Consider the following 22,685-nt stretch of genomic DNA (forward strand, 5'->3'; position numbering starts at 1 on the left):
CTTGATCCCAGACTTCAGGATCACGCCCTGGGCAGAAGGCAGGCACTAAACTGCTGAGCCACCCAGGGATCCCTGTGCAGAAGATTTTTATTGTGATGAAGTTCCAATGGTTTATTTTTGCTTTTGTTTCCTTTGCCTCGGGAGACATATTTAGCAGGAACTTGCTACAGCTGATGTCTAAGAGGTTACTGCCTGTGTTCTTCTCTAGGATTTTCATGGTTTCGGGTCTCATACTTAGGTCTTTGATCCATTTTGAATTCATTTTGGTGTTTGGTGTAAGAAAGTGGTCCGCCTTCATTCTTTTTTATGTTGCTGTCCAGTTTCCCCAACACCGTTTGTTAGAGACTATCTTCTTCCCTTTGGATACACTTTCCTGTTTTGTCGAAGATTAGTTGACCATATAGTTGTGGGTTAATTCTATTTTCAACATTTTGAAGAACCTCCACATTGCTTTTCATAGTGGCTACACCATTTTGCATTCCCAGCAAAAGTGTAGAAGGTTCCAGTTTCTCTGTATCCTCACCAACTTGCCTTTTACATAGCACTTGTTTTAAGAGTCAAATGATGGGCTCCTGACTGGCTCAGTTGATGAAGCATATGACTTTTGATCTTGGGTTGTGAGTTCAAGCCCCATGTTGGGTATCAAGGGTACTTAAAAATAAAGTCTTTTTATAGAAAGAGTCAAATGAAGTAGTACCAAAAAATCTCTTAATCTAAAAGCCTGAAAAATACCAAGAGTTTGGCAAAAAATTATTCTTACTGTTGGTCTCTTACTCACCACCTACTCTTACCAGGAACAGGCCCCTGAAGCCTCACAACCCATCTTCAAAATAACCCCAGTGGCACCTCTGGTTAGCAGCACTTCCAAGCCTCACACGACTAAATGCTATCACTTGCAGAATCCATGAAGCTCCAAGTGACTAGAAAGGAGTTTCATCGAATTCTGAACAGGAAGCAGCAATGGCAGCTGATAATCTGTGACCTGAATATAGCCATCCATTATCTCACTGTGGTTTCTTGTTTCTCTGACAGAGGAAACACCCACGACTTTCTTGAAGTTATTCTAAACACCCAGTTTCTTGTTTAGCTCTGGCAGGATAATGTTACCCCTGGGCACTCCTGTGCTTTGGGCTATGGCCTCCTTGCCTTCCTGGGGCTCCCGGGTGAGCAGTCAGCCTGTGGGGTAACTGTCCTCTCCTCTTGGTGGGTGGTGATAGGAACAAACCAGTAACGAGCCCAACCGTAGGTATAGCTGTTGGAAAAGGAAAGTAAACAAAGCAAGAAACCTTAACGACAACACCCACTTTTTGTTCTTCTTCAAGAAACCAATGAGGCAGAACTGACACACTGGGAGAGTATGTGTCACCAGTTCCTTCTTATCATCACTAGTTTCTAAATTGCACTCTATCTCCAGATGCTTCTCTCTGGTTCTGTTCTTCTCAGAAACAATGTCCCCGTGGGTCCACCCTCTAGCTGAGGAGCAGAGCCTGGGCCCAAGTCTCAGGTTTGAGCAGAAAATGGATGTTGACTCTTGTTTTTTGTGAAACCCATTGTCCCGGAGGTTCTTGGCCAAATTGCACAGCAGGTAATTTGTTCTTTGGCTTCACCTTCCCCTGGCTGCCTCCTGTCCAGCCTGTTCTCTTCCAGAAGGTTTTGTGATACCATGTCACTTACTAGTGCATCTGGGAAATGCATTCTGGAGAATTATGGATTTCATGCGTTGCCTCTCTCAGGAGTACTTATATTTTAAAAGAGAACTCTCAAGACAGTAATGCTTAAATCAAAGGACTCCAGCTCTACGTGACTTCACGGGACCTGTGTTTGGTGGGGAGAAGGCCTGAGGACTCTCTCTGGCCCCCTGGTGGCCATCACTTCTCGGTAGGTTCTCTGGGTGTGGATGACAGCATGACTCTTGGTTTAAAAGACTGTTCTTTTTCTGAAGAGGAACAGAAAGGTGGAACTCCTATAATTTGGTCAGAACAAAATGGGGAAGCTGTAAAAGCAGGTGGCTACAGAGCCCAGGAAAATGTGATCAAAAGCTGCTCTCACAGGCACAGAGCTCGTGCTCAGAGCTAGAAGGCCCCAGGAAGGCTGGAGGAGTCAAGAGTCACTCAGGGATTCTGGGACCCAGTGGAAGCAACACACCACATTAGCAGGGATGAAACCAACATACTGACTGCTTTGCCACATTGCCAGCAGAGCCCTGAGCAATCCTTCACCTCAGAGCTCATTCTCTTCAATGAAAAGACGCCAGGTGGGAAAAATACACACTGAGATGTTGATAGTGGCCCATGGGTGTGGGTTGAGAGGTGAAGTTGGTTTCTTCTCAGTGTTTAATTAGAGATGAAGAACATCTAAGAATGACAGAGTCAGAGGTTTATTGTGGGGATTTGACATCATGCAACCGTAGGAGCTGGTTCAACAGCTTGCATGCACTTGCTGCTTATGTTTTTGGGGCTGGGCCTGAAATCAGGAAGGTAGGTAGTCAGGAAGAACAAAGAGATGTGAAATATGGGGGAGCGGGAGCAAACCAGAAATTGCAAGAAAAATGTGGCACCACAAGGGTGAAGTAGAACTGTCATATCAATCTCTCACTGCCTCCACAACCTCTAGCTTCAGTGATGGCAATGATCTGCAGAAGGAGTTGGATCCTTTGGCAAGGAGCTAAACACACGTTTGACCCAGGAGGTAGACAAGTCGAAGGACAAAATCTGTTGGGAACTGTGAGTCCAACTGCCCTCCTGTGCCAACAAGATGAGTCAGCAGATCTGAGACAACTTGTGTGAACTGTAATGGTGCCTGCCTCTATTCAGACCTCCTGCGCAAAAACATGGCTCCTTCCCTTCTGCCCTCCAAGGCCTATGCAAATTGTTTCCTGGCCAACTCTAGCCCAGAACCAGACAAGGAAAAAAATTCTGAAAAACATAGTTCCAATTTAGCTAAATTGACATAGTACAAAGCCATCATCATTCCTTTCTGTATTTGCCAAATCTTTTTCAATTAGCATGTATTACTTTGATAACTGGGAAAACAAAACTTAAAAAGCCCCTAGCATATCCAATGGTTAATAAACACGTGAAAAAATACTCAATTCTCTAATTAGCAGGAAAATGCAAATTAAAAGAGCAATAGGAGGGCAGCCTGGGTGGCTCAGTGGTTTGGTGCTGCCTTCAGCCCAGTCCCACGTCAGGCTCCCTGCATGGAGCCTGCTTTTCCCTTTGCCTGTGTCTGCCTCTCTCTCTGTGTCACTCATGAATAAGTAAATAAAATATTAAAAAAAAAAGCACAATAGGAGATGCCTACACATCACACCAGAAAGGCTAAAATAAAAAAGGCAGACAACACTAAGTGTTGGTGAGGATATGGAGCAACTGGAGCTCTCAGACATTGCTACTGAAGTGTAAATTGGTTACAACCACCTTTGAAAAATATCTGACAATATCTATCAAAGTCAAAGATATGTATACCTTAAAAAAAAGATATGTATACCTTAGGATGAGCAATTATGATTTGTGCACTTTTCTGTATATATGTCACACTTCCACAAAAAGTTAGCAAAAAGAAAAAGACAAAAATTAGTAATCTCTGGTTTAGGAAACTAATCATAACAACTCTTATTATATCACAAACTGAGGGGATTCAAATGCAATATTGTGGATTACATTGCTTGGGGAAAAAAACCCTGAGGAATATATAGACATGGGAATAAGGAGAGAGAGAATATATTTTTAAAAGATTTTATTTATTTATTCATGAGAGATACAGAGAGAGGCAGAGACATAGGCAGAAGGAGAAGCAGGCTCCCTACAGGGAGCCCAATGTGGGACTCGATCCCAGGACCCTGAGCCAAAGGCAGACACTCAACCACTGAGCCACCCAGGTGCCCCAAGGAGAGAGAATATTGAACCTGGATTGGTATCTTTTTTTCAATCATAGTAAAATATATGTAATTTTTTTTTTCTAAGAGAATATGTGTGGTTATACGTGTTACAGAGAAGGTACTGGTTAGTGAGAAGTGAGAAGGAAAGCAGGTTTCCTGTGTCCTTGGTTAGCTTTTGTCATGATTCATTCTGCTTCCTCAGCTAAGGCCTCATGACCAATCAGGGAAATTCACCGCCCCTTGGAGTCAGTCCTGTCATTGCCTGTGGGTGATTCTCTAGCCTCCTGAAGTCACACTAGATCTGATGACAGGAGCTCCTATGAGCTCAAGGAGTGTCATTGAACCTAGATCCCACTCTGTTCTTCCCCACTACCACAACACACACATTTAACCTCGCCAGTGACCATCTCTGCCCTCAAAGTTCTTCATTTCATCAGGAGCCATGAGAAAGACCAGGATTACAAATTCAGGGAGGGCTTTATTTATTTATTTATTTATTTATTTATTTATTTATTGGAGACAGGGGAGAGTGGCAGAGGGAAAGAGAGAGAGAGAGAATCTTAAACAGGCTCCACACCCAGCATGGAGCCGAATGTGGGGCTTGACCTCACAACCCAGAGATCATGACCTGAGTCACAATCAAGAGTGAGATGCTTAACAAACTGAGCCACCAAGGTGCCCCTGAGTAAGGGCTTTAAAGGGCAGTCTTAGGACAGCAGTAGTGGCATCAATTTTGCTTTCCAGAGCATGACGTGTTTGCGTTTTTAGGCTCCTTGGGCAGTTGGTTCTTTATTTGGCTCCAACACCTTTCCTCTCCAGCACCATCTGGAGAGGAAAGGAACACAAAGCTCTTAAATATCTACACCAGAGCAGAGGGCAAGGATCACAGAAAAATCTATCTTTGACAATGCCACTGGAGAGAAACAATTGAGTACCTACTGTGTACTTGGGTATGATGCTCCCAGCAAGACACCCGCGCCTCTTGGAGACCAGCAGAGGGCTTAGGACTCAACCAAGTGCAGGTTCCCTAAACTAGAGCTTTTTAAGGGGAAGAGAAATCTGGATAAATTACAGAGGGTGACTCATTCTCCCTCTTCCTGGAAGCCCTGTCAATCTCAGATTTTATTCTACTAAAATCAGGTTAAAATAAACACCACAAACATTTATATGAAGAGAGATCTGGAAAGAATACAGTGCTTATTTTTGAGTGGTGGATTAGGGTTGATATTCCCTCTTACACTTTTTAAGGCAGCCTGTGTAATAAACACATCACCTTTAGAAAGGAAGCACTTGGAATCAAACCTCAGCTTTGCTGTGTACTGGCTATGGGAGTTTGGGCAAGTTACTTCACCTGTATGAGCTTTAATCTTACTATCTGTAAATGGGGATAATAAAAAAACCTACCCGAATAAAATGATGCACATGAAGTGCTTTCGTACAGTGTCTTATGCAAAGAAAATACTCCATCAAGGCAAAAGGAGGAGGGGCTCAGCCATGGAGTTGGGGATCGGAGTTAAATCGGACTGTGAATCTTTCTTTTTTGACCTCCAGTTGATGAGCCATCTCTTTCTCCTCTGGGTTACTGTCCTCTGCCCCCAAAGCTCAGACTCAGACATTAGAGTAATCGCCCCCAGTTAGCTCTGCTCTGGCAACATCTCTGATTCTAGAGAAGCCTGGTGCACACTGGCTACCAGATGGTTTTTTGCCATGATCTGGGTGCAGGGGGACCCCAGCAGCTCAACACAAAGCTCCTATCATTTTCTCTCCTGTTCTGACATGCTGTGTCTGCTTTAAAAACCTCTTAAGATTGGCCCCTGGAGCCTCTCTCTGTGTCTCTCATGAATAAATAAATTAACAACAACAAAAAGGGACACCTGAGTGGCTCAGTGGTTGAGCGGCTGCCTTCGGCTCAGGTCGTGATCCAGGGGGTCTTGGGATCAAGTCCCACATCTGGCTCCCCGCAGGGAGCCTGCTTCTCCCTCTGCCTAGGTCTCCCCTCTGCCTCTCTCTCTGTCTCTCATGAATAAAAAAAAAAAAAAAAAAAAAGATTGGCCCCTTGAAATCATACCTCTTTAGTTCCTGGTGCTGGCAACTCATTTCACTTTGTTTTTTTTTTTTAATTCCACTTTTAATAAGACATTCACTGCTAAGTCATCATCAAGATAGCTCTAGAAAAGGGACATAGTCCTTAGAAGAGGCATTCTCCTTGTTTTTTTCTGGGGTTGTTCCTTTTCCTATAAGTGGATGCTTGCTCTGGCTCCCCCGGCCTGGCCTGGCCTGGCACTCAGCGCACACCCTGGGTCTTGCCTGTTGTCACACTGAGCATGCCTCCTGCAACCGTGGCTGGGGCACACATTCTCCCATATTTGGGAGTAAGCTGGAGACTTGGCGGCATGTGGGTTTCTGTTTAAAATTCCAAAGCCAGCGGGGCGTATATTATCCATTTCCTCAAATCCAACACGCTGTAAAGCATGAGTCAGAGTCGGATAAGCTTCTTCCCAGGGGAAGTTGTGTCAGTTGGTTAGTGAGTGTAATTAAACAAGGATAATGTTCACTGGCATTAGCTGCAGATTAATGCAGAGGAAAACAAAATCTCCATCTTGAGTTTCCAATCTTCCTGCCAAGATAAGACAACTTCACCAAGTGTCACCGATCAGAGAAGGCAATCCAACCTTTTTTTTTTCTAAATAGATTTTCTTTATTCATGAGAGACAAAGAGAGAGAGAGAGGCAGAGACATAGGCAGAGAGAAAAGCAGGCTCCCTGTGGGGAGCCCGATGTGGGACTTGATCCCAGGACCCTGGAATAGGACCTGAGCCAAAGGCAGACTCTCAACCACTGAGCCACCCAGGCGTCCCAGCAATACAATCTTAATGCAATTTGAGGGGCATAGGAAGACCCTTTCACTAATTGTCTCCCTACACATAAGTGAATAATGCAGATATTAGGAACTTTGGAGAGGAGATGTATATTGTGATTATTTTTAAGGTATTTTGCAAGGGGGGTTACATGTTAGCTAATCTCAATGAGGATTATTTTATCTGATTTAATCGTCATCACTCAGGGCCAGGTGGTTGAAAGCAGACTCTGAGGGAATGGAACATGGGACAGATAAATTTTGATAAGCACTGGGAATGATATTCAGCTTATTGTGCTTTGCATACCACTGGGTCCTTTGGGAGGAATGACCAGGAGGAAAGTTAGGAAATGAGGGGTGTGTAAGGGATATTGGAAACCTATGGTTTCTATTGCACATTTTAGCCTAGACAAACCCTTTTCCATATTATGGAAGTCACAAAATAGAAAGTCAATTCCACAAAGGCTGTTGAGATCATTTAGTCCAACCTCTCTTCAAAGGAGAGCAAACAGAGGTCCACTCAGAAAGGTTAAGTAATTTGCCCAAATTCACCCAGCAAGTTAGTGGCAGAGTTGAGACTTAAGTCCCCTCTTTTCTTTGGTAGTGGAGCTGCTCCAGGAGCCACAATTGCTGACACTCAGGTTGACCTCACTGGCCCATCCTGCAAATATCCACTTGGTCCTGCCTTTTCAAATATAGCCTCTGCACAGGGGAGGAGAAGCAATGCTACAGTATCTGAGAAAGTACAGTGTCTGCCATTAAGGTCCCTCCTGGCTTGATCAGCATAAATAATTCTAAAATGTATTTTTCTTTGTTCCAGTAAAAAGTGTGCTAAATTTCATATAACTGAGATGTAAAGCTTACTGTTGACTAGACCAACTTCTGGGGTTAAAGAAAAAGGATTCTTGAATGTTCTTTTAGCTATCTGATGAAGCATTCCCCCCTCACCCACCGCCCTCCCTGCCCCGTACCTTCCACTTGACCAAAGTATTTAGAAATATACCGGTCATGGGCACCTGGGTGGCCCAGTCGGTTAATCATTCGACTCTTGATCTTGGCTCAGTTCATGGTCTCAGGGTCCTGAGATTGAGCCCTGCACTAGGTTCTGTGCTGGGCGGGGACTCTGCTTCAGGATTCTCTCTCTCCCTCTGCACCTACCCCACCCCCCTGCTTGCTTGCACATATATGCTCTCTTTCTCTTTCTCTCTCTCTCTCAAATAAATAAATAAGTAAATCTTTTAAAAAGGGAAATATACTTGATATTTTTGCCATTTCTCTGTGTTTCAGTGTTTTCAAGTGCTCCTTCTGATGTAGGTCAAAGCATTTTGTTTTTCTTAAATGTAAGATTGTATTCTTTCTGCCCAGATAGCATGGGAAAGACTTTTCCAAATAAGGAAGTTTTGCTGGAGTGTGTGTGGCTCAGGCAGCAGCAGTTGCTGCCATCCTAACTTAGTCAACTACAGTAGCTCCCCTCTCCACTAAGCCAGGAAGCATTTAGGGACCCATTAGCACTTCTGCACAGCTGAACCATTGGGGTTGGAGGTGCTGCCAGCAGGTGGTTGTGGCAACCAGGGGCACAGAAAAAAAATTGTAGAGAACGGAAGGTTTGGTTTCGGTATAGCTCTGCTCTCCACATTCTCTCCTTCCCAGCCCCAGCATCTAGCAAGTATTTATTCTCTATTCAGGACAGATAGTGGGTGCTCTGATTTTTTTGGACTCAGATAGATATGAGTTAAAATCCTGGTTCTCCTTGTATAATCTGTGTGACCTTAATAACTTGTTTAGACTCTTCCCCCCCTTTTTTAAAGATTATTGATTGATTGATTGATTGATTGATAGCATGAATGGGGGCAGCGGCAGAGGGAAAGGGAAAGAGAATCCCAACCAACTCTGTACTGACTGAGCACAGAGCCAGACAAGGGGCTTGATTTCACAACCCTGAGATCATGACCTGAGCCCAAATCAAGAGTCGGATGCTAAACCAATGGAGTCACCCGGGTGTCTTTTACTTTTTCCCCTTCTTTTAAAATAAAAATTATACTGCTTATCTCATGGTGTCGTTGTGAGCCATAAGTAACCTAACAAATTTAATGTATGTGGTATGTTCCAATTCCCCTTTGTAAGCTATAAAATTACTTGTTTTCCATCTTTTTAAAAGCACCTCCTCTACTATCAGAACATCTTAGTTCTGTACTTAAGCAAGGGTTAAGAGGTAAGTGTAGTTATTAAAATAATTTGTGCTAAGGTGTGAGTGCCTACAATAAAAATGTATTAGCCCATATGAATTTCTGACTTCTGTAACCAGGGATGTTGTTGTAAGCAAAATGAAGAATGTCCTTGCAATAATTAAAGACATATCTTCTTTTGTAATGCTTCTTAAGTTACATCATTATGTCTTACTCCATTTGTCCCTAAAGCCTACTCAGGCCTTTAGGATGAGAAGACGCAAGTGCTCCATAAAAGTCTACACTATTCTGGAAACTTGATAAATAGGATCATATTTTTTTCTTTCTAGATAGAAGAATGTTCATCATCATATTTTCAAAAATGTTGAGAGACACATATTCTTCTAGACTGCAAAGTTCAGATCATAATATAGTGAGTCTTTTTTTTTTTTAAGATTTTATTTATTCACGAGAGATACACAAAGAGAGGCAGAGACACAGGCAGAGGGAGAAGCAGGCTTCTCGTAGGGAGCTCCATGTGGGACTCGACCCCGGAAGCCACCCAGGGGTACTGAGAGAATCTTAAGTAGACTCCATACCCAGGGTAGAGCCTGACTCACCGCTGGATCTCACCACCCTGAGATCATGACCTGAGGCAAATGAAGCCGGGAGCTTAACTGACTGAGCCACCCAGGTGCCTATTTTAACAATTTTAGGTGCTGGAAAATTCTGTATCTTCTCAATTTCAATCTTTTGGGTTATAAAATATAAATTTCCCAAATTAACAAAAATTAAAATCCTGGAAAATAGTCTTTCCATAATTTGAGATAGGACAAAACACAGTGACAGAATTTAAAAATTAGACCACTATGCACAGTTTGAGCTTTCCTTCTAATCTGTCTCTTTTGCTTTAGTAGGATAAATGTAAATACATTTTGGATTAGCTTGGTGTCATTATGTGAAAAGTGGAGTGTTCTTAGTGGATATGATGTTCCTATTTAGGGCGATGGAAATGTTGTAAAATTCATTGTGGTAAGGATTGCACAACTCTGTGAATATATTAAAAATCAATAAATTGTGCACTCTAAATGGGTAAGTTGCGGAGTATATAAATTATATCTCAATAAAGCTGCTACACACACATACACACAGAAAGATAGCCTCAAGAAAAGCACTTGTTAGCTTGTAGGTACTTACAAGTTGGGTGGTTAAAGGCTATAGGACTCCTAAGGTCTGGAAAATGGCCCTGGTATCCATTTGGAGATCCTAGTGAGTGGCTACTAGTTGAGTCCAAGCATTGGTGGGTCGAGCTGGGTTGAGAATCTCACAAGCTCCCCATTTTGCATCCTGGTTCTTCTGACCAGAAACATGAATAAAGCAATAAAAAAAAAAAAAAAGGCTAGGAAATGTCTTCTAAAATACATTTAAGCAGTGATTTCTATCTAGTATTGCTGCTGTTTTCTTCTAAAAAATCAAATTTCTCTTTCAGTCCTATAAATAGAACACGACTTATTGAAGGGATATCATTATTTAAGATTGGAGTCGCAAGAGAAATCATATAATTACTAATTCCACAGGCAATGAATTAAAATGGAGTGTTCAAATCAGCCAGAGGGAAATGAGACAGGATCTTGGGGAAAATGCTAGATTATTAACAGAGTTCTCTTGCACTAAAACAAAAAGCCTTAGGGGTCAACATGAAATTTAGCTGGACTTGCTTTGCTTTGAAGATCCAAATGACCAATGGAATATTTAAAGGAACTCTTTGTAGATTAGGAAATTTAATACTGTTAGTAGTTGTTTCAAGATCAATTTTGGTAAAAAAAAATAGTACCACAAGTTCATTAATTTTTGTGCCCAGGAAATTTTTCTTCCTTGGTTTATAAAATGGAAACAAATAACTAAAAGGACAATTCAAACCTTAAATCAGCAGCCTCCATTTTCTCTGAAACACCAAGAGAGCAGGGTGAAAATTTCCAGCTCAAAGCATGATTTGATAATTTAAGAATGCCTTTAAATTAGTAAACACTCAAAATTAAGGTTGACTATACATTTAAAAATAATTTTTAGAATTTCAAAAGCAATGCATGTTCATCATAAAAATACAAGAATGTAGGGGCACCTGGGTGACAGTTAGTTAAGCAATTGATTCATGGTTTCAGCTTAAGTCCTGATCTCAGGGTCCCTAGGATCAAGCCCCATCTCAGGTCCACAATCAGGACTGAGTCTGCTTAAGATTCTCTCTTCCTTTCCCTCTGCCCCTCCCCCTACTCTCTCTCGCTCTCTAAAATAATTAAATAATTTTTTTCAAAAAATGTAAGAATGCAACAGCATATAAATCATTACTAATAATTACTAACAATTAATACGTGCTTACAAAGTGCCCAGTAGTAGGTTTAGAGGTATCTAATTTAATCCTCACAAACACCTAGATAAGGTAGTTATTATTATAGTTTCCTTCACTTTGCAGACAGGGAAAGTGAAGTTCAGCGAGGTTAAGTAACTTGCTTAAGGTCTCACGTCCTGTGAATGGTAGAATCAGTATTTGATTTGATTTGATTTGATTTTTTTTACTGCAGCACTTTATTTTCCTCACACAATGAGGCATCCCTGGGGCCTAATGTTCTCACATGACAATAGAAAACCAAAACTTGTCCACGTCTCTTAAAGAATTTAAAATTGTGTACAGGGCAGCCCCGGTGGCTCAGCAGTTTAGTGCCGCCTTCCGCCCAGGGCGTGATCCTGGAGACCCGGGATCGAGTCGCGTCGGGCTCCTTGCATAGAGCCTGCTTCTCCCTCTGCCTGTGTCTCTGCCTCTCTCTCTCTCTCTCTCTCTCTTTCTGTCTCTCATTAATAAATAAATAAAATCTTAAAAAAGAGAGAGAGAGAGAGAATTGTGTACAAAAACCTTACATAAATTAAAAGGATGAATAAATTTACTGTTGGAAATGCAAACCAATTTCCAACTCAAGGCAACTAACAACCCACTGTGTTTTGGCAGGAAAATATCTGGTAAGAAAGGAAAGTGGGTTTACCTAGGCTCATACCTTCCCAACCCTGTCAGACCGGCAAGACAGAAATGACAACTGGTTCAGGACTCTTGCCAGCCTCTGGCAAGATTTTCTAGAGAAATCTTGGAAGAGGCAGCCCTTACACATTAATATCCTGCACAGATCAAGAACCTCACAGTCAGGAGCACCTGGGTGGCTCAGTCAGTTAAGTGTCTACCTTCTGGGAATCCCTGGGTGGCTCAGCAGTTTAGCGCCTGCCTTTGGCCTGGGGCGTGATCCTGGAGTCCCACATCAGGCTCCCTGCATGGAGCCCGCTTCTCCCTCTGCCTGTGTCTCTGCCTCTCTCTCTGTCTTTCATGAATAAATAAATAAAATCTTAAAAAAAAAAAAAAAAAAGTGGGGCAGCCCTGGTGGCTCAGAGGTTTAGCACCGCCTTCAGTCCAGGGCATGATCCTGGAGACCCAGGATTGAGTCCCACATTGGACTCCCTGCATGGAGCCTGCTTCTCCCTCTGCCCGTGTCTCTGCCTCTCTTTCTCTCTCTGTGTCTCTCATGAATAAATAAATAAAATCTTAAAAAAAAAAGTGTCTGCCTTCTACTCAGGTCATCATCCTGGGATCCTGGGATTGAGCCCCATGTCAGCAGGGAGCCTGCTTCCTCCATTCATGCTTGTTCTGTCTCTCTAGTGTTCTCTCACTCTCAAATAAATAAATAAAATCTTAAAAAAAAAAAGAACCTCACAGTCTTGCAGATTCTAAAATGAATGGATTTCTCGTCCATAAACATGTTCTCAACCTCAGGATGAAGTATGATGGACAGTGAAGGTAGAATGGAGCCCCCAGTCCACACGGAGTACTTGCGTTCAGGAGGAGAGATGATCTCGCTCTTCATTGTGCTGGGCGTCAGAGCTGTGATCTCCTTCTTCATCCGGTCTGCATTGCTGGGGTACATGGCATTCCCACCAGACAGACTGTGTTAGCATAGATGTCATTCTGGATACCAACATCATACTTCATGATGGAATTGAAGGCTGTCTCCGGTATCAAAGGATGCCATACCCAGGAAAGAAGGCTGAATGAGAACCTTGGGATAGGTGGAGCCGCTGTTGCCACTGGTGATCACCTGCCTATCTGGCAGCTCGTAGCTCTTCTCCAGGAAGGAGGAAAATGAGGTGATGGCTATCTCTGCTTGAAATCCAGGGCAATGTAGCAGAGCTTCTCCTGGATGTCACACACAATTTCCTGCTTGGCTGTGGTGGTGAAGCTGTAGCCATACTCTGTGAGGATCTTCAGGAGGTAGCCTGTCAGGTCTTGTCCAGCCAGGTCCAGATGCAGGATGGTATGGGGCAAGGTGTGCCCCTCATAGTTGGGCACAGTGTGGGTTACCCCATCCTCAGAGGCTATGACAATACTAGTGGTGTGGCCAGAACCATACAGGGACAGCACAGCCTGGATGGCCACATACATGGCTGGAGGTGTTGAAGTTCTCCATGATCTGAATCATCTCATGATTGGCCTTGGGGTTCTGGGGGACCTTGGTCAGCAGGATGGGGTGCTCCTCGGGGGCCACGTGCAGCTTGTTGTAGAAGGTGTGGTGCCAGGTCTTCTCCATGTTGTCCCATTTGGTGACAATGCTGTGATTAATGACATTCTTGAGGGTGAGGATGCCCTGCTTGCTCTGGGCCTCATTGCCCATGTAGGAGTCCTCCTGGCCCATTCCCACCCATAAGACCCTGGTGTCAGAATCAACAGATGATGGATGGGAACATGGCTCAGGGTGCATGGTCTCCAGCAAAGCTCGCCATGCGCATGCCACATCGGTTGTCAGTGATGAGTTCCAAACTCCTCTTCCATTGCGATTGCTGAAGGTGGTGGGAGAATGCAGAATGCAGGCCGGCTACAGCAAGTGAGCTAGAATCAGGATTTTACACCATGAAGTTGCATTCAATGTCTAAGTGCCTAAATTCCTTTATCCTTTAAGTAAAGTTCTCATCAACTTCTATAATCATCCTCCCTCAAATTAACTATTATTTACTGTTCACTGTAGATTAGAAAGATAAAGTTTGGGCAGCCTGGGTGGCTCAGCGGTTTAGAGCCGCCTTCAGCCCAGGGTATGATCCTGGAGTCCTGGGATCGAGTCCCGCATGAGGCTCCCTGCATGGAGCCTGCTTCTCCCTCTGCCTGTGTCTCTGCCTCTCTCTCTGTCTCTTTCTCTCTGTCTCTCATGAATAAATAAATAAAATCTTTAAAAAAAAAAAGAAAGATAAAGTTTAATAACTGGAGAATAACCATTAGCTTTCTCATAAAAATATCAATGAATCAGATGTATTATAAAAGATACAAAATTAATCAGATGTATAAATGTATTTAAATGTAATTAAATATAATTAATTATATAAAATTTATTACATATATAATTAATGTATTATAAAATATAATTAAATATTCATAGACTTAGATGTCAACCCAAGAGAAATGAAAACTTATGTCTACATAAGAACATGTATCTGAATGTTCATAGCAGCATTACTGATAATACTGAAAAAGTGGAAACAATCCAAATGCCCACAAGCTGCTGATTAATAAGCAAAATATGGCATATCTACATAATGGAATATTATCAGTAACAAAAAAAAGTGAGGTACTGATACGTACTATCATATGATTGAGCCTTAAAAACATGCTAATTGAAAGAAGTGAATCACAAAGAACCACATACTGATTGTATAATTCCACTTATATGAATTGCCCAGAATAGGTGAATCAATAGAGACAGAATATAGATTAGTGGTACCTAGGCCTTGGGTTAAGGGTGTTGTAATAGGGAGTGACTGAGAAAATTGGGGATAATGAAAATATTCTAAAATTGATTGTGGTGATGGTTTCATAACTTTGTAAACATATTAGAAACCATTGAACTATATACTTTAAATGTGTGAATTTTATAGCATTTATAATAAATCTTAATAAAGCTGCTAAAACTTCGTAGCAGTGGAAGAACATCATTATCAAAATCCATTTGGTTATTTCAACCCATTCTTGAAATCTAAACAACAAATAAAAATATAATCAAGAACACCTTCATAAATCAAAGTAGTTAGTTTACTACTCAGATATGACAAACTTTTAATGAGAAAACAGCTGTTTTAAAACCACAAGAAACAACCACAAAGTTATGTAAATGGTTAGAGGAAGAAAAGAAAGATTATACAAGAATCTAAAGCATGTCTCAGATTTAATCTAGTTTGCATTGGTTCATATTTGGATTTTAAAGATGACTTCTCTAATATGATTTTAAAATATAACAAATTTCTGGCAGGGAGACAGGTAAACTAGCTGTGAGGGCACAGTAGCTAAGCTGTGAAGATGGCCCCTGGTATACTCCCTGTTATTCATGCTTTTGTATGGTCCCCTCTCACATAGAATCTGGATTGACTTCATTCTTTTTTTTTAATTATTAATAATTTAAATTAGACTTAAAGTTTCATACAAAATTTTGAAGCTAGATGATGGGTGCATGAATGCTCATACACTTTTTGCATTTTTTTTTTTGTTTGAACATTTCTCTACCTTTTTGTTTTGTTTTGGTTTAATCAAAAAAATACAGTGAAAATGACATTAGGTCAGTTCTAGACTTAAGAATACTCAGCAATTTTTGCTTCTGTGCTTTTTTTTTTTTTTTTTTTTTTTTTAGAAAGAGGGGAGAGAGCACTCCTGCTGTGTGTGTCAGAGGAGGCAGTGTGAGGAGGTAAAGGGCAGAGGGAGAAGCCCAGCATTGGGGGGGCGTTGATCTCACCACCCTGAGATCAAGACCTGAGCTGAGATCAAGAGTCCCATGCTTTAAAAAAAAAAAAAAAAAGTCCCATGCTTAACCAACGGAGTCATCCAGGGGTCCTGTTTTTACATTTTTAAAAATTTATTTATTTATTTATTCATTCATTCATTCATTCATTCATTCATTCATTCATGAGAGACACAGAGAGAGGCAGAGCCATATGCAGAGGGAGAAGCAGGCTCCTCCAGGAAGCCCCAAGGGGACAGATCCCAGGACCCCAGGATCACCACCTGAGGGCAGACACCCAACCACTGAGCCATTCAGGCGGCCCTGTTTTTACACTTTTGAAGAGAGTCCTAAAGTGCCATGTAGAAAGTCTGGCTTTACTGCAGGAGAGATTGTAGAGGCCACTTTTAGGCAACCAACTTAAACAATGGAAACCTGAGTGCGGTAGAAGGGCCCACAGTGATCCCCCAAGCTGAATATAAACAGGCCCATTAGGTGACCCACCTCAAAATATCCATAAACCCAAGCTGACCAATGGGTTACTTACACCTGGACACAGGTATCAAAAAAAGAAAATTGCATAGTTCTTATCCCTCCTCACCTTCCCTCTTAACTGCAGCACCCCCCAACCAGTCTCCTGGCAGTCTCTCCTTTGCTCCTTCTGCCCGCTGTTCCCCTTACAGTGTATTCAATAAACTTCCATCTCGTTTGTTCTGCCTCGGGTGAATTCTGTTACCACCCGCTGGTGGCCTCTGCCCAATCGGATGGCCCCAAAGACATCACATGGAGAAGTGACTCGGGGGAGGCCAGGTAGAAAAAGAGAGACCTTGAGACTGCATGGAGAAGGAGGCCCAGCTTTCCCAGCAGCCCATATATGCCCTCTCCCTCCTTCTAACCACCCTCAGCGAAGTTCCAGACATGGGAGTGTGCCATCTTGGATGATCCAGCCTAGTGGAGGCCCAAATGACAGGGGCTTCATCTGACCTCACATGGAGGAGAACTCCCAACTGAGGCTGGTCAATCCACAGAATCATGACAGAGAATATAATAAAGCCACTGAATTTTGGAGTGTTTTTATTATGTAGCCATGAATGATTGAAATGAAAATTTTTGTTTTGTATTCCTCCAGTCTTTTAATCCCACAAGTGTTTGCTGTTCTTAGAGCTCTTTGGGGGGAAGAAGCTGCCATAGTTTTTCATTTCAAAAACTTTTTTTTATAAATAATTTCAAATTTACCAAAAAGGTGGCAAAATAGTACACAGAAACCCCCCATCTTGATCCTCCACTTACTATTCTTTTTTTTTTTTTTTTTAAGATTTTACTTATTTATTCATGAGAGACACAGAGAGAGAGGCAGAGACACAGGCAGAGGGAGAAGCAGGCTCCATGCAGGGAGCCCGATGTGGGACTCGATCCCCAACCTCCAGGATCATGCCCTGGGCTGAAGGCGGCACTAAACTGCTGAGCCACCCAGGCTGCCCCCACTTACTATTATTTCTTAATCGTTTGAGAATAAGTTGTAGGCACAATGCCCCATTACCCTTTAATATTTCAGTTTGTATTTCTTGAGTGAAAGGATTCAATACAACAATCAAAATCAGGAAATTAAATTGATCCAGTAATATCATCTAATCTATATACCCCATACAAATCTTACCCATGGTCTCAGTAATGTCCCTTATGGGTCCAGGGTTTGATTTTATTTATTTATTTTCATTCATTCATTCATTCATTCATTCATTCATTCATTCATTCCAGGATTTGATTTTAGAATCACATGTTGCATTTAGTTGTTGTGTTTCTTTAGTGTTCTTCAATCTGGAAGTTTCTCAGTTTCTTAGTTATCTTTCATGATCTTGATCTTGATAGTTTTGGACAGTCCAAACCAATTACTTTTGAGAATGTTTCTCAATTATGGGAACTTGTCTGCTGTTTCTTTATAATTTAGGCATTTCGATAGGAATCTCACAGAAGTAATGCTGTGCTAGTCTCTGGGGATCATATGAGGAGGTACATGGTATCAATTTGTTCCATTAATGGTGATATCAACTTTAATTACTTAGCTAAGATATTGTCTGCCAGGTTCTCTATTGTAACATAATTAATGATTAATTTGTAGCAAAGATCTTTGAGATCATTTGAATGTCTTGTTTCTTATCAAATTTTCACCAGTTTTAGCATTGATTAATGATTCTAACCTGAATAAATTATTATTCTGATGATTATGAGATGAGAATTTTCTAGACTTATCATTCTCCCTAGATTTATTAAGTAGGATAGAACTTTCCTTACTCTCCTATTAATGACAGTACGGGCTCAGGATTTCTCTTTTACTCATAGGATTAAAATCTGTTATTGTTATTATTTATTTTGATACTCATTTTGTCCCAGACTTGACCAGCGGGAGCCCCCTCAAGCTGATTGCTATGTCTTAGGGACATGTCTCTATCATTTTTCAAACTTTTTTTTTACTTTCTAGTGTCATAAAATGTTCTAAATACATATATCTTATACTTCTCCTAGAGTCGGCCATTTTAGCAAGGAGAACTGGTTCCTTTTAGTGGATAATGTTATCTAGAAACCAAGATCTAAACATGCTCATTGTTATTAGAATGTCCTTGCTTCTAGACTTTCTAGTGAACAGAAACACACACATATACACAGTTACATTTGTCTGTCTATCTAATCAGGTCGTAATACTGATATCTCCAATTCTTTTTTTTTTTTTAAGATTTTATTTCTTTATTTGTGAGAGACATAGAGATTAAGACACAGAGAGAGACAGAGACATAGGCAGAGGGAGAAGTAGGCTCCCCATGGAAAGCCCGATGTGGGACTTGATCCCAGTACCCTGGGATCATGCCCTGAGCCAAAGGCAGACACTCAACCACTTGAGCCACTTGCCATAGTTGTAACACTTTTCTCCGATAGTGAGAAATCTATATTTATTTGTTTTCCTAACCCTGGACATACCAAACTCCACTCTTACTAGATACCAGTGGAAAGCTCAGCCCCAGTGAAGAGAAAGGGGAAGAGAAAAGGAAAGCCTTTTCCCTCCCCCTGTGTCAGAAACTTGAGCAACATATAGCAAATATCTATGTATATTCAACTTTTTGACAAAGCAGTTCACAGTTCACACTTTCTTAAATAGCAAAAGGGACAGGGACACCTGAATGCCTCTGTTGGTTAAATGTCTTGACTTTGGTTCAGATCATGATCTCAGGGTCATGAGATTGAGCCCCATGTGGGGCTTCATGCTCGGAGCCTGCTTGAGATTCTCTCTCTTCACCTCCCCCCTGAGCTCTTTCTCTCTTTCTCAAGAAAAAAAAAATAACAAAAAGGACAAGCAAGTTTGCTTAAAAATCCATATATAATTATTAACAAAGAGTTTAGCAACTAGATTTTCAGTGGCATCTCAAAAAGCAACAAAAAGAACAAAATTACTGCTGGAAGGAAGTCAGTTTAATTTCTGTCTCCAAGACTCAGTGAAGCAACCTTGGGTAAATTTCCTAATTTCTCTGACATGTAGTTTCCTCTTCTGTAAAATGTAGATGAATGTAAAACATTATTGTTTTTAGAACTAAATGAAATGAATCCATTTGCAATGGATTGCCATGACAGAAACTGGAACTTGACATTTTTAAAGTCAAATAAAAACTATTACTTAAAAGTTATAATATAACTTAAAAGTTATATTAGCCCTTCTTCCTAATAAGTGAAGATTTGGATATGTATTGAAAGTTGACTGCCCTCTCTTCTGGAAAAGCTATGACTTTAATTATGCAAGTAAATACAATATATTCATCCTTTGCTCTTAGGAGGAAAAACTGAATAAACAAACTAAAATACAGTGATTTTTTTCAATCAAGAAATTACATATTTGATCACGTAAATTAGGTGTCTCTTTAGTGACCTTGAAGATGAAGGTCCCATTCTATGAATTTAGGCGACCTTGAAGATGAAGGTCTCATTCTATTAATTTAGGCTGCCCTATACCTATAATTATTACGCATTCTTGGAGAGTAGTGTAAGATGTTTTTCCTGCTTTTTTTTTTTAAGATTTTATTTATTTATTTATTCATGAGAGAGAGAGAGGCAGAGACACAGGCAGAGGGGGAAGCAGGCTCCATGCAGGAAGCCCGACATGGGATTCGATCCCCTTCCCCAGGATCACGCTCTGGGCTGAGGGCGGCGCTAAACCGCTGAGCCACCCGGGCTGCCCCACCTCCTGGGTTTGTTTGTTTTTGTCTTTTTTTTTTTTTTTTTTTTTTTTTTTAATGAGGGAAAGGACTGCAGAAGGGACCACAGGTATGAACTTCATCTCATGTTGGAGGATTGACTGTTCATAATGATAGCCATATTTCACATGATCGTTATTTTATTTTATTTTTTTAAAGATTTCATTTATTTATTTGAGAGAGAGAGAGCATGAGCAGGGGAAAAGGCAGAGGTACAAGCAGACTCCTCGCTGAGCTGGGATACTGAGCTTGATCCCAGGACACTGAGATCATGACCTGAGCTGAAGTCAGACGCTTAACTCAGGCACCCCCACATGATTGTTTTTAAGACTGAATAAGCCAGAATGTACTGATGCTAATTTGTTAGTTCTGGTCCTCTGAAAAGCAAATCAAGACGCTATTGAATATGCAAGTAATGAGGGGAAATGCACGTAACAGAAAATGAAGGGAGAACAAAGAGAGTTTGGACAGTCATTTTCCAGACTGTGGATGAAAAAGTAAAGAAATTCAGACTATAGAGGGAGGAGAATGGAGAATGAAGCAGGTGCCCAGGAAAACAAGTCGCTCCTGAAGAAGACACAGAAATAAAAGATAGCTGCTATTGTACTTGACTAATCCCTGATCCCTTTTGTCCGGTCTCTTATGAGACTTGGCTGCACATCTTACCCTTGGATTCTGTGGGATATTCTTCTATTTGCAAAATATGGCTTTTTTGTTGAAGTTCTGACTCACCTTGACCTGCCTGTACTCCGTGCAAAACCTCCTCTACTCAGGGGTACCGGGGACTCTGGGTTCTCCTTCCCTGCATTGAGCCAGGGCAATTGTAAAGCTTGTACCCCTCATTTCCCTTCTTTCAGGGATCAATACCATGGACTGCCTATTGTCCAATGTTTGAAAATGATTGTTTCAAATATTTTGTCTTTTTTTTTTTTATATATATAGTTTTTAGGCAAGAGGGTAAATCTGGTCCCTGTTACTCTATCATAGTCAAATTTGGAAATTAACTTCCTATTCATTTACGCCAGTCTGCTATTCACAGCTAAAGCATTCTTTTTTTTTAATTTCAAAAAAATTGTATTTAAATTCAATTAATTAACATATACTGTATTATCGGTTTCAGAGGTAGAGGTCAGTGATTCATCAGTCTTATATAACATCCAGCCCTCATTACATCACATGCCCTCCTAAATGCCTATCACCCAGTTATCCCATCCCCCTCCTCCAGCAACCCTCAGTTTGTTTCCTATGATTAAGAGTCTTTTATGGTTTGTCTCCCTCTCTGATTTCATCTTGTTTTATGTTTTCTTCTCTTCCTCTATGATCCTCTGTTTTGTTTCTTAAATTCTACATATGTGTGAGATCATATGATAATTGTCTTTCTCTGGGTGATTTATGTCACTTAGCATAATAGGCTCTAGTTCCATCATGTTGTTGCAAATGGCAAGATTTCGTTTTTTTAATGGCTGAGTAGTATTCCATTATATAATATATATGTTTTATATTTATATATATTTATACATATATAAAGAGGTGATACGTATATCACATCTTCTTTATCCATTCATCTGTTGATGGAATCTGGACTCTTTCCATAGTTTGCCTATTGTGGACATTGTTGCCATAAATATTGGGGTGCATGTGCCCCTTCGGATCACTACATTTGTATCTTTGAGGTAAAAACCCAGTAGTGCAATTGCTGGGTCATAGGTAGCTCTATTTTCAACTTTTTGAGGAACCTCCATAGTGTTTTTTTTTTCTTTTTCTCCATAGTGTTTTCCAGAGTGACTGCACCAGCTAGCATTCTCACCAACAGTGTAAGAGGGTTCCCCTTTCTCTACATCCTTACCAACATCTGTCGTTTCCTAACTTGGTAATTTTAGCTATATCTGACTGGTGAGGTGGTATCTCATTGTGGTTTCGTTTGTATTTCCCTGAGGCTGGGTGATATGGAACATTTTTTCATGTGTCTATTGGCCACATTTGTATGTCTTTGAAGAAATGTCTGTTCATGTCTTCTGCCCACTTCTTGACTGGATTATTTGTTCTTTGAATGTTGAGTTTGATAAGTTCTTTATAGCTATATTATGAAGCTGTAACCATCAAAACAGCATGGTACTGACACAAGAACAGACACATAGATCCATGGAACAGAATAGAGAACCTAAAAATGGACCCTCAACTCTATGGTCAACTAATTTTCGACAAAGCAGGAAGGGATATCCACTGGACAAAAGACAGTCTCAGGGGATCCCTGGGTGGCTCAGTGGATTAGCGCCTGCCTTCGGCCCAGGGCGTGATCCTGGAGTCTCAGGATCGAGTCCCACGTCAGGCTCCCTGCATGGAGCCGGCTTCATCCTCTGCCTGTGTCTTTGCCTCTCTCTTTCTCTCTGTGTCTCTCATGAATAAATAAATAAATAAAATATTTCAAAAAAAAAAAAAAAAGAAAAGAAAAAGACAGTCTCTTCAACAAATGGTGTTGCAAAAATTGAACAGCTATATTCAGAAGAATGAAACTGGACCATTTTCTTACACCATACACAAAAGTAAACTCAAATGGATGGAGGACCTAAATGTGAGACAGGAATCCATCAAAATCCTGAAAGAGAACACAGACAGCAACCTCTTTGACCTCAGCTGCAACAACTTCTGGCTAGACATGTCTCCAAAGGCAAGGGAAACAAAGGCAAAAATGAACTATTGGGACTTCATCAAGATAAAAAGCTTTTGCACAGCAAAGGAAACAATTGATCAAACT

General features: G+C 41.1%; 1 pseudogene; it reads right to left on the reverse strand.

Annotated features, from left to right (window-relative positions):
• Window positions 1-4,669: 4,669 nt before the first annotated feature.
• On the reverse strand, window positions 4,670-13,722 carry LOC119876182 (annotated as a pseudogene).
• Window positions 13,723-22,685: the final 8,963 nt, after the last annotated feature.

The sequence above is a fragment of the Canis lupus genome, chromosome 4, assembly GCF_011100685.1.
Source record: "Canis lupus familiaris isolate Mischka breed German Shepherd chromosome 4, alternate assembly UU_Cfam_GSD_1.0, whole genome shotgun sequence".
NCBI classification, from domain to species: Eukaryota; Metazoa; Chordata; class Mammalia; order Carnivora; family Canidae; genus Canis; species Canis lupus.